The following is a 13523-nucleotide window of genomic DNA, read 5'->3' as shown; positions in this document are numbered from 1 at the left end:
GTCCCTTCTAATTGTGTTCAGACATAGCCCACAGAAGGGCTTATATTTTAACACAGCCAGAGAATGTGTTCATACGGAAAGATCAGGAACAGGAAAAGGGACTCAACAGAGCTTTCCTTCATCTTTCCACACAATTCAAGTAAAGGGCAGAAATGGGAATTTGTTCTGTGTTAAAAATACGCTTTCCCAACCCCACAGAGCAGATCTAAACAGCACTTGGATTCTGCACTCCACTGCAGCGTGATTGTTTATGGTGTTTACGGAATACAGCCGCTGCTCTCTGTGCATTATAAATACCGTTTCTAGAAGGCATCCATTATGGCTTATGATCTATAATTGCAAACAAGACATAGCTAGTCCTGCATTTTCCAACACTACAAAATTACGTAGGGTCCTCCTGAACTATGTCAGGAGGGGTGATAGAATTTGTCATTCGACCAAAGTACCACTATGATAATTGACTTTTCAATGAGAATGTCAGTTTACAGTGATCACTGGCTACATGCACTTGTCACCTCTCCTAATACATCAAAGACAAAGTGTAACAATAAATTCGTCAGTCATTTGGGAGTACTGCGGAGTGGGAGATTAATTTTAATCAACACAAGAGCAATGATAAGACTTCTAGTAATTCTTTCTTGCTCATATTTATATATCCTTTACTTTTAATGGAATGTTAAACAATCAACAACATAAAATATGATAATATAAACCAAAACTATATACTATCTAGTTACATAGATTAACCGCTATCAATACAGCTAAAGACTTCAGTATAAGTCTACCCAATTACGTTTTTCTAAAATGAACCTGTTTTATAGTCCATGCATTTTCAATCGACTAGTAAGATAACTTTAGTTAAATAAACTATGATTTATCTCTATTATGGTCTGTACCATTTGTTTGCTTTTTAAATTTATTTACTTTTATTTTAAGTGCACTGGTGTTTCTCTCCTGCATATATGTCTGTGTGAGGATGGCAGATTCCCTGGAATTAGAGCTACAGACAGTTGTGAGCTGTCATGTGGGCGCCGGAAATTGAACCTAGGTGTCCTGGAAGAGCAGCCAGTGCTCTTAAACCTCTGACTCGTCACTCCAGGCCCTGTACTATTTGTTTAATTAGATATTTTGGGGTTTAATTCATTGCAAGAGAAGATGCTGCTGTTTAGTGGAAAGCCAAAATGCACAATTGTGTTTATGATGGTGAATGTACACACACAAACACACACACACACACAGACACACACACACAGATACAGACACACACACACACAGATACAGACACACACACACACACACACACACACACACACTCCACACCTATAATCCCACCTATATTTTTCCCAAATGTCTCATTAGACAAAGCAACATGCTTGAATTTTTCTTGGCCTGAGCCCATGCTTAGACCTGGCTGGTCATTTGGCATCACAAAGAAAGGCCCACTGATTAGAGTGCACAGTGGAAAATGAAAGGGTCCGTGAGCCTAATCATCTCCAGCTCTAGTCTGCTTCCTCACATGCTCCTTACATGTCACGCCTTCAAAAGTGGGCTAAGGTATTGCTTTCCATGTTATAATTTTTTCCTCTTAGTCAATATACAAACCAGCAGGTTGCAGCATTTTCATAAGGAGTTAGTTGTGTCTCCTTTGCCCTCCCCCCATCTCCCTGCACTCATTTGCTTTGTGCCTCTAAAGTGGCATCCCAGGGGTCATGCTGCACACAAAATTTCCAAACCCACTATTTTACCCAGTATTGTTTTGACAGTTACCAACCTTAAAATGAATAAGCCTAATTTGTGCAGTTACGGTGTTATTTACTGCTTTATCTCCTCTTTCATGGAAATTTAGCGTTCAGATGTTGCGTTATTAATCAAAATCTATGACTAAGGCTGTCACATGTGCTTTGTACATACAGAGTTCCTCCGAGGTCTTACCAAAGTAGAAGAGTTGGGTTCAAGAATATGTGGGAGGAGTCTAGCAAATCAACCAGCAAACTCCCTAAGATGCATCTGAATTAACCATACCCTCTGAAACCTTACAGGCTTCAATTTCAGTTATTCTATACCTTGTCAACATTCATACTTTCAACAAGTCTAAGTTCTGTCACCACATTACATGTGGAAAAGAAACTCCTTGTCATTTTCACTTAAATCTCCTATGGGGGCTGAAAAGGCAGCGCCACGGTTAAGAACACTTGTTGTTCTTGCAAGGGACTGGAGATCAGTTCTCAGCACCCAGGTTGTGTGGCCCATGAGCATCTGTAACTCCAGTTCCAGGAGACCCAGCATCCTCTATGACCTCCACAACCACACGGGAATTCACAATTCACACACAAATAAAAACAACAAACAAATAATTAACTTCTCTGATTACCAATGAGGCGACATTATACCATTGTTGCATTACCATACATTTCCTAGTTTCTGTAAACTATGTAACCATCTTAGTTTATTTTGTTTTCCTTTTTAATATAGGCTTTTCATATTTTAGTCATTGGGAATTTTTAAAACATTATCTATAGATCTTATATATTTTTGAGTCACGCATGTATGTTCACTTTTGAGGGATGCTGGGGAGTGAATTTCATTAATGAGCCTTGGTAATTTGTGCTATTGCAGAGTAATTCTCAATATTTTTTATGCTGTATTAGCTCTCTAAAAAACTCATGGGTTCACTAATCAAATGGCATAACAGCCACAGACTTTTGACAGTGATCTTCTCTCTCAGTGGCTAAGATTTGCTTTTCTATGACAAGAAATTAATTTGTTTTGTGTTTTCCATTTGTGATATCTTTGAATAGGTTCTTCTTGTTTTATTAAAGAAATGTACAATTATATTATCACAACTCAGTTATTCTTCTTTAATTTCTAGTATAAAAGAGATGTGCCTGTAATTTTTTTCAGAAGCAGTTCTGAAGGGTTGCATGATTGAGAATACTTGCTGGTCTTGCAGCGTACCTAGGATTGGCTCTCACTGTTCACATGCAAGTCCAAAACTTGTCTGTAACGCCATTTCTAGGGGATTCAACACCTTCTTCTGGACTCCTTGGACATGAGGCACACATGTAGTACACAGATATACATGTAAGCAATACATATACACATAAAATAAAAATAAATTTTAAAATCATACTTTTCAGAAATGTTATCAACATTCAGTCAATGAGTATTGATATGTAACTGATACTGAACTTCTTACAACACTTTTTATAAAACACTTAACTTTTGCAGTTAAGAGGAACTGAGGGGCAGTTTATCTATTTCTAAGAATAGTTTATAAAGATCAGCATTTTATTTTCATAAGGTATTCAAACTGTCCTTCCTTGTATTTATGAATTCTGAGATTTGAGTATGCATGTGCATGGGGATAAAACCTTAACATCATCTTGAATTTTTAGATTAGCATGCTCCAGAGCATAATATAAGTACAAACACTATTTGAAAATGCATTTCCTAGTAGGAGGGAAAATGGTGAGGGAGTAGAAGCAGAAACAAGAGGAATATCTTTAATTCTTCTCTTTAATTCCGTTCTGTCTGATCTACTAGTTTCTCTGTCTTGCTTTTGGTAAGGCTTGTGGTTTTTCTACTTTCACTAAATTATATCTTCATGTGCTTAATTTAGAAGTGAATTTCTTGTAGGCAATATATCACTGTATCTTGCTTTTGTAGCCATTCATTCAGCATTGTGATTTGCATTTGCAATGTCCTCTATAGGCTCGTGGGTTTGAGAAGTTGGTCTGGTACTCCTTGGGAGGATGTAAAACCCTTAGGCTGTGACTAGATGGCAGATATAGGGCTTTAGGGGAATGCCAATTTGGCTCTAGCCTAGCCAAATTCTAGACATAGCTGTCTGCCTCCTGATCTTCTGATATGTAAGCAAGTCATAAATTACCACAGAGAATGCTCATTGCCAGGCCTTCTACACCACAGTGGACTACATCTCTTTAAACTATGTGTCAGATTAAGTCCCCTCCTCCCCACCATGTTACTTCTTGTCAAGTCATTTGCTCATGTAACTAACACAGTAAACCAGTCCATATCCTTTTATCTGGAGATGTTTGGTTCATTTATATTTAAAGTGATGAGAGATATGTAATGAATGGTTCTTGTTATTTTGTTGAATTCTGTGTTTGCTTTGAATATTGCTTATTTTAGTCTTCCTGTCTTATTGTTCATCTTTGTGATTGGTTACTTACTACATGGATCAGGCATAATTCTTTTCTGTTCGTCTTTTGTGTACCTTTTACTAGTAATATTTATAACTTATTATGTTTTAATAATCATAATTGTATTTATTCCATTTTGAATGTTAAACTATCTTAAGAATCTTCTATAAAGCTGTTCTGATGGTAATGAGCTCTCTTAGGTTTTGTATATCTTTTTTAACAAAAAATTGTATTTACTTAGAAGCACTCAGAATGTCAACAAAACAGCTGCAATTTTTTGTAATTACAGAGTCACATTCAGTTAACAGAACAACAATTATCTTTGTATAAGCTGCATCAGAAACAACTGAAGATGAAAAAAAAACAAAAATAAACAAAAAAAACTACCGTCCCCATATATAACTATAACTAATTTGTGCTGTGCACCAACAAGAACCTGCTTTAAATTTCCCTGCCAATTTACAACCCCCAGACTGTACCAGGCAAGGTTAGTGGCTATTGAAAATACCACCAAGACAGGGCTATCTGTAGTGTGTTAACTCTACAGAAAAAGACACTGTACAGTTTAAAAACAAATCTAACACAGTCTTACATTTCAATTTTTTTCTTTAAACGGAGTGAGTTGTGAACAGGGGTGTTAAATGCTTTATAGACAAAAAAACTGTGATAGAACCAACTTATTCATCATTATCATTTTCTTCCTCCTCCTCTTCATTCTCTTCGTCCTCCTCATCATCTTCCTCTTCCTTCTTTTTCTTGCTCTGTTCCGCCTTGACCACCCCCTTTTTCACTGCACCGGGTTTTTCTCTAGCTCTGTAGGCAGCAATCTCCTGTTCATACTTCTCCTTCAGCTCGGCAGCCTTCTCTTCGTAGGGCCGCTTGTCCACTGCAGCAGTGTTGGTTCCCCATCTCTCCTAGTTTCTTTGCAACATCACCCAATGGATAAGCTAGGGTGTTCTCCTTTGATTTTGGGGAGATACTAAGAACAGAACAAGAAGAAGGCCGAAGGAGGTCTCTTGGATGCATTGAGGTCCTTGAACTTCTTTTTGGTCTCCCCTTCAGGGGGATGTAGGTTTTCATTTCTTTCTCATAACAAGCCCTGTCAGCCTTGGCCATGTCTTCAAATTTCCCCTTTTCTTTAGCAGACATGGTCTTCCACCTTTCTGAGAACTTCTTGGAGAACTCTGAGAAGTTGACAGAAGCATCCGGGTGCTTCTTCTTGTGTTCCTCCCGGCAAGTTTGCACAAAGAATGCATATGAGGACATTTTGCCTCTCGGCTTCTTAGGATTTCCTTTGCCCATGTTTAGTTGATTTTTGTCCGTGAGGCACAGAGTCGCCCAGTGCCCGTCCGGCTCTCGCTTGCCCCAGCGCTGTGTCTAAGGAGCTCAATGTACTGCACTGGCTGTGAGAGCGGGAACCAGATGCAGCCTCCTCACTCTCTCCGCTCTGAGGTTTTGTGTATCTTGTAAAGTCTATTTCTCCTTCATCCCTGAAGAATAGTTTTGCTGGGTATAATATCCTTAAGATAATATTCTTCTTTCTGATTTTGGAATATGTCATTCTATTTCCTCCTGGCCTGTAATGTTCAGGTTAAGAAATCTATTGCCAATCAACTTGGTGTATTGTTTTGTGACTTGGCACTTCTGCAACTTTAAGAATTTTTTTTCTCTGTTTGCTCATTGATAGTTTGTCTGTAACAAGCCAGGTGAGATTCTCCTGGCCATGATTATTTGGGGGCACTATGAGATTCCTGCACAACCATGTGTTTCCTAATACTAGAGAAGCTTCTAGATAAAATTGTATGCTGTTAAAGTTTGTTCACTCATTTTGCTTTCATGGACTGAGTTTCCAGTGTTGAGTTCAAATTCTGACTCTGCTTCTACTCAAATGTGGTCTTAAGCACTTTGTGATTCCCATTATATTGTGAGTTGTAACTTTTTCAGAGAGTTTTGATAAACAGTTATATGAGTAGGCTGAAGGCTAAAAATATAGAGATCCAATGGAGAGCTTAGAAATAATGTGTGTCCCGTCTATGATGAGCTGTGTCTATCCTCTGCATATTTGTCTCTTCTTTTATGAGACTGATGCACTGTCTACTGTTCTAAGGAGGCAAGTTATCTCTCCTTTTAGCCAGAGATAATGACAAACGCACAGTGAAAGAACTGCTAGGGCCTTCTAGGATACAAAGAGGAGGTCTGTGGTGTCTCTGACTGTAACACTAAGACTTGGTATTTATTCAGCAAGTATATACTGACCATGCTATCTCCCCAGGGCAAGGAAGTACATTTCACTGCCTGTGACATGTGAGAGTGTATGTGACATTCACCGCTAGAACTTTGGGACTTGAAGGATTGAAAACTGGTAGATCTTTTGAGGTAATAACTATTACTTCACAGGCTTTGCAGTCCTTTATCAACTGTATAACATGATTCTTCCCATTTTACAGATGAGTAAGGCAAGTCCCATTCTCAGAGTAACATCATATCAAAGCTAATTAAAGACGTTTATTCCAGATCCTTCTCTGATAATCTTACAAGGCAGCTTCTACCTTGTAAGAGTGGAGGTCCTTACATTTTCACTTTACAACATTGTTTCTTAAGTGTCTCTAAGGCAGAAAGTCATGAACACATCACAATGGCCAGGGTTGAGTGCCATAGACTTGATGGACGGTATGCTAATGGAGTGTTGGGTATGTCTGGAACGATGCTTGCTGGGCATCAGCTCACAGATGGTTCTGAACCTCTTTATCACTCTTATCAGGTTTTCTGAGAGTTTTGAGAATAACAGAATAAACTCATAGATTCAGCAAAATGTGTCCAAATGGGAAATTCTTTAAGGGCTAATAATCCAGCCTACTTTTGGGGGCTGATCTTCACAAAATATCATTATTTTATAAGGTATGCATAACTTATGAAAATGCATTTTTAACAAACTCACAACGTGACATTTTTGTTAGTGTTCAGCCTGTCTCCTCACATCAGGATGCTCATGTTATGAGATTCTGGCATACTCTACTCAGCAGATGTTTGTTGGACACTGGTTGTTCATCAGGGGAAACCCTTGGTATTCTAATGCCCATCCATCCATCAATCATTTGCTGAGGGGGCACTCTGAGCCAGGAATCAGAAGAAAAGATTCATGAGAAAAATATGTTTTCCATGACTGAGACTCCATGGACTGGCAGAGAGAAAACAGGCAATTATTATAATAACACAAATGTTACATGAGACCACAGTAGGTGTTCAAGCGAAATTCCACAGGTGAGTCCTAAAAGGAGGCTCTAGTTTTTGTCGGACAACTGAAGGTATAGAAATGCAATGGTACAACAAAAAGGTGTGATAAAATGTGGAACAGCCAGAAAACACAGAAATACTTTGTATAGGTGCAGTGCATGGCTCATGGGAGAGTAGGATGAGGGAAGGATGAGAACATAGACATAGTGGGACCATTTTATAAACCAACCTACATTCACGCATGTTTGCACACCATGGTGTGAATACGGAGAACATAGACACAGTGGAACCATTTTATAAACCAACTTACATTCATGCATGTTTGCACACCATGGTGTGAATAGGGAGAAATCACAAAAGGGTTTGACAGGTGGAACTTCTAAACTGCTTCTCTGGTAACAGGTACATGAGGTCACTACTACTGGTACCTTTGATAAATCCATAGATTAGTGGCTTGACGGTAACTATATCATATCTCATAGGGCAGAATTTCCCCCAGGCTGCATGATAGCTTCAAGGGCAACTATGCTGTGAACCTTCTTGGAACTTAAAAGGCAGTGACAGAAGAGAAATGTGATTGTGGATTGATGACTGCCCATGAGAACCTCAGGATTAGCTGAGGTGTATACCATGCTTGGTCTCACAAAAAATATTCTAGGTAAAAAAGAAACAAGCCTCTCCTTTCTAGGTGGTCAGCTGAACCCAGCACTTATCCTCGTTAAAATTCTGAGTAAAGGAAGAGAGGAAGGAAGCTGACTGGAGTATTGATTGCCTAAGATGTGAGGCCACAGACTTCCTGCACAATTCCTCCCTGGAATATCCCTAGCTCAGACGCAAATGGCATTGAGTGGCAGCTAAGGGGCACAGGAAAGCCGGGGAAAGGGAGTCAAATGATAGCAGGAGGGAGAGACAGCGAGGCAGTTCTACCGTCTCTAAATGGAGTCAGAGAATGGATGAATTTAAGACAGAGAAAAACTCATTGAAAATAAACTTAGAACAGACACCTGCTTTCTAAGGGTCAGAGAAGAAGCAAGAAAATGACCAAGTACACATGGTCAGAAGAACTACAGAAACCTGAATATTGAGCTTGTCAGATCTCATGATAAGCATGAAATTGATTAAGATTAAAAATTACAACGACCACCATATGAGTTTATTTAATTGTGTACAAAACCTATAATCAAGTGGTAGGGGAAACTATATAAGTGGAGGATGCAATCATACTTGTGATCAAAGATACTATCTCCTAGCCCATTCTGGTTTAGTAACCTCCTCCTAAGGACACAAGATAATAAGGCTTGCTTGGTTTACAGCAGGTGATGGATAGAAATTCACTTGTGACCTCAAAGCCTTTGAAAAATTTGAGATATTATTATGGTGGTCATCACAAGTTTGAAATATTCCGGGAAAACCACCTAGCTGCCAACTAATCATGTCAAAATATTTGTTGGGCACCTGTGAGATGGTTCTGAAGGGCAAATGAGGTCCCAACTCTCACAGAGCCCTTCGTGATCCAGCATTCTTCTGGCTGGAGGAAGAAAACAGCCTTGAGTTATTCACAAATTCAATGCAGCTTTGGCAAGAATAAAAACATATGTGCCATTGAGAATTCAGCTCAGTAGTTCCAGGAGCCAAACATAGAGAGGGATGCCAAATGTATACCCCAGTGACATTCTAGTAATCAATGCATCAAGGTTAAATTAAGGAGAATCTGGGATGCTTAAAAAAAAGAAAAATGTACAGCAGAATCAAGAATTACTGACTAGACATAAAATCTAAGGTAAAGAGCTGGACAAGTTAAGTGTATGAAGACTCAGAAAAACTGGTGGGTTGTCTGGTTTGACATTATTTATAGGGCTTGTCTGTTGAGAATACCTTTCAAATGATTGGATGCATACAATACTCAAACTGAAAAGCAATGCTTCCTGCAACCTGAGAACTCCCCAAGAAGGGTAAGAGTGGGGGAAGGGAAGAATAAAATCTGTTAGAACACATCACAATTTGCATAGCCACCCCAGTCCTGTGACCCCAGACATATGTAGAACTTTTCTGCACATATTAACGGTGGTATTGATGGATTGTTCCACCTCATCTGTAACATTCATGATCAATATGAATTAACATGACACAGGTGTCAAATCTCCAATGTTCATCAGACAGTGAAGTAGAAAGCAAAGGGTGGGAAGGTCTGGACCTCAGAATGCTACCTGCATGCTTATATACACAAGACACAGATATGCACACATGTGGGCACACCCATACAACACATGTATGTGTACACATGCATGCACTCCCACATGATACATGGATTTACATACATGCACACACATTCATGCAATACTCATAAGCATTTGCTTTATAAATAACTTTGTGAGTTTAGTGCTAATACAGAACTATCAGCATATACATAACGACAGAAACTTTCAAAACTATGGTATCTTTTACCAAAGCCAAGAACCAGGAGTCCTGGCTAACTTGGTCTGGTGCTGTTGGTGGAAGAGAGTATGTGTTTGGAGACTTTAGAGGAAAGCACACAATCTTGGCAGAAAGGAACATACAGCGAGGAAACTATTTATAAACTTACCAATTCTGTATTAAATGGTGGCTGCAATTGTTCCATTTAATCCATCACAAGCGAGCCTTCATTGCTATGAAAGACCAGCTAAGGACACAGAGCAAAATTCTAAGCTACCCTATAACACCATGTAACCCATGACAAGTCTTCAGTAGTTAAGGCAGCTAAGACAAACATGTTTAAATCCTAGTAATGTACACAGCATGGCAACATTCAGATACAACACCCCATGTCTGTCTGTCACTGGAGTAAGATTTTCCCACGAATCATCAGTGATGAAATATGCGGGTGAGACTGAAGAAAGGATGCTGCAGTGGTCTCTGACGAGTAGAGGCCAGCTCTGGGATGTAACAAGCAGATCAGCACAGTTTGTAGGAAAGCCCATGTGGTGACATATCTATAACGCTAGCACTTGAGGGGAGAGAGGAGGACCAGGATTCAAGGCTAGCCTTAATTATAAGGTGAATTCAAGGTTAGTTTGAGCTACGTGAAACCAGGTTGCAAGGGAAAAATAACCCAACTAAACAACAACAAACAAAAACAAAAAAAAACCTAACTTATAAATTTTGTGACCTAAACTTCAAAGAGCAAGCATAAAGTTACAGGAGAAACACCTGCACAGTAATTTGCTAGTGTCAACCCATAGGTCCCCAAATAATGGCAGTAAGAGCCAAACAATAGAGGAATATGTATCAAATTTCAAACTCAAACAAACCAAAAACAAGAATTACCATTCCAAAGTAAGATGTTTCTGATATCTTCATCAGTACGAAAGGCCACAAGCACATGCACATGTATGTACAGACTTGGCATGGACAGCACCAATTGTAGTTAATGAATTTCAGTGTTAGGTCATCACGACACAAAAATGCCTATAGACAATAAGCCGTCAAAGATGATAAACAGTCATCAGGTCAGCTACAGTCAATAGCTGCCCCGTGAAACAAACAGAATGCTGAAATTCATAGACACTGGACCACACACTGTGGGAAGCCAGGGAGCAGACGTGCTAATTCTTCCCTATTTAAGACATGAAGCATGAGGGAAGCACTCATGTTTGTCCTCTGACAGTGGAGGGGACAGTGTGGGGGACAGAATATAAAGGAGAGACTAATCTGAAAACTCACTGTGTAGAGAGTGTATACTGCATTTGCAAACATAATAGCTTAACTAAATTATCCAACAATTCTAGTAGCAGCATAGTCCTGTGTGATTGCTTATAAGACTACACCGTGGACAGAGATAAGTAGGACAATGCTATGTGTTAGCCACAGAGCAGGGCTTCAGTAAACAAGAACAAAAAGAAGCAAGCAAGAACTGCCCACAATAACGGAGATTACATGATTACAAAATGGAATTGTTGGGAATTATTGATCTAGTTGGTTATAAACATTTTAAGGAAACAAAAGATTGAAACACAATGAACTAGTCACAAATCATACACTCCCAAATGCAAGGTATGGAAGGAGAGGGGCATAGTAGAGACTCAAAGGATCCAGCACTAAGAGGGAGCTGAGAAACAACACGAAGTAGTTATTAAAATCATCACTATAGTGAAATCTGCTGCCAGGGCACAAGTAACAATAATCAGAGCAGACAAAATCTCAGGTTTAATACAGTGTGGAAGGTGGTGTGTTCTTCCCAAGTTGCGGTGGATGATCCAGATACAATGAAAAAAGAAAAAAGAAAACACTTTTATATCATCCATCATCCCGAATGTGGAGCACATCTGCCTCTCAGATGATAGAAGCAATAAACTTTCATCACCTCAAATCTGAAAGAGGAGATTACAACATATGCACGAGTCACCTCTTCTTTCAACTCCAGACTAATGACCTGCCTCTTCTGAGGAATGCAGCCCTGGTTATGACAGTCAGGTAGTGTCTAGACAATGTCAATAAGCCAGGTCAAAACCCAGCTTTTAAACTAAACAGGCAGCCTCACATTTTGATTCTTAAATACTCTTAGATAGTGTGGGTCATCGCTGGAGTAAGGATAACATTGCAGTCTTTCCATGGAACACTTGCACTCAAGGACCTTTGATATCACAGGGAGAAAGTTGTTCAATCCTGAAAGGGTCCGTCAAAGAGCCTGTTACTATGTTTTGTCTTCAAGAACAACATGAGAACCAAAATGGTTAGTCTGCTGTCACCCCATAATTGGGATGTTTCTCACTTTTATAATAAATGCCTAGGCTTCCCCCTGATATTTTAACAAATCACAGGGATGATTCTGAACACTGAGGTACGGTGACTGGACATCACAATAACTGGACCTGCTTTTCTGGAAAAGTCAAAGAGAAATCTCTGAGGAAGAAAAGGGGGAGTTTTTTCAAAGAGAATATAAAGTTTTTAGAAAACACAAATAGTAACACAGCATGCTATTGTACATAGCTGGCTAGTGGACTGAAGAACCCACAGCACACCTGACTTAACTGTGTCGTTTATTTAAAAGTACCATTGATAGAGGTGTGGGCAGGGGTCAATCAAAAAGGACAGCCAGAGAGACTGTACCACTGTAGGGAAAAACAAAATGAAGATTCTTCTCTCACAGGATCTACAAAAGTAAGTTATGCTTTCATTAGACACCTCAGTAAAAAATACAAACGTGTGAAAATCAGAAAAAGTGATATCCTAAGTTTAGGATAGCATATAAGAGATCATTTTGGAAAGGTATGCCATACCAAAACTTAGGCAAAAGAAAAATTATATTAATTAGCATCATTCCCAAACATAGAACAGACTGAGAAAGGAATACAGGGTAAAGGATTGGCCCTAAGTATGCAAATGTAAGTTCTATTCAACAATGAAAAACATTGATGGAATAATGGAAATACAAGCAGTTAAACTCCAGTTAAACCCTTCGTTGTATGAGGTGCCTTGATCAGGGTATTTTCTCCCAGCAACAGAAAATTAAGACAGAATTAGTACCAGGAATGGAAGAACATGGCTGTTGTCTGGGCTGTGACCACAGAACAGCCATGACTTGGTGCCTGTTACAGTGTCCCAACATCATCAGTGTGAGGCACTCATGTATGCCACCTACTAGGGGCAGGGAGGCCAAGTTCAAATGATAGTAGAGCCACCCACTATTTAGCAAGCATATCTCATATATTCATGAGCTGAATTTTTGGTTGTTTAAAGGTTATGTGACTTCTTTGTGTTGTTTTCAGTACAGTGACAAGCCTTCAAGAATACGTTCCCCAGACAAGAACACGCTGTGCTACTCCGCAGCAGTAAACTGTTCCCAAGCAACATCTACCACAGCAGTCATAGCAGATTCCCAAGAACCATTCCCCAAGCTGGTAGCTCCAGACCCTTGAGGGCAGCTTGGGCACAGCCTACAGAAAATGCTCTTTTCATGTAAGGATGATTTGGTGCAGGCTTTTTTTTTTTAATTTAGGTAGTCTGCTAGTTATTTCAAAGAGCCAGGATGGAAGCATCTCCAATAGGGTAAAATACTACACGGTATGTGTGAACCTCCAGTTGATGGGCACCCAACCTTCTTCCCTGCCATGGAGAATGTCATAATGGTGATATCTGTTGAGAACA

General features: G+C 39.4%; 1 protein-coding gene and 1 pseudogene across 3 annotated transcripts in view; both read right to left on the bottom strand.

The window, feature by feature from the left end:
• Nell1 (neural EGFL like 1) overlaps window positions 1–13523 on the bottom strand; it is an 822199-nt gene that overhangs the window by 71018 nt on the left and 737658 nt on the right. The window lies entirely within an intron of this gene.
• LOC146889951 (high mobility group protein B1 pseudogene) lies at window positions 4841–5523 on the bottom strand (annotated as a pseudogene).

Source organism: Myodes glareolus, chromosome 24 (assembly GCF_982192425.1).
Source record: "Myodes glareolus chromosome 24, mMyoGla1.1, whole genome shotgun sequence".
NCBI lineage: Eukaryota > Metazoa > Chordata > Mammalia > Rodentia > Cricetidae > Myodes > Myodes glareolus.
This window is presented reverse-complemented; position numbering and strand designations above follow the sequence as displayed.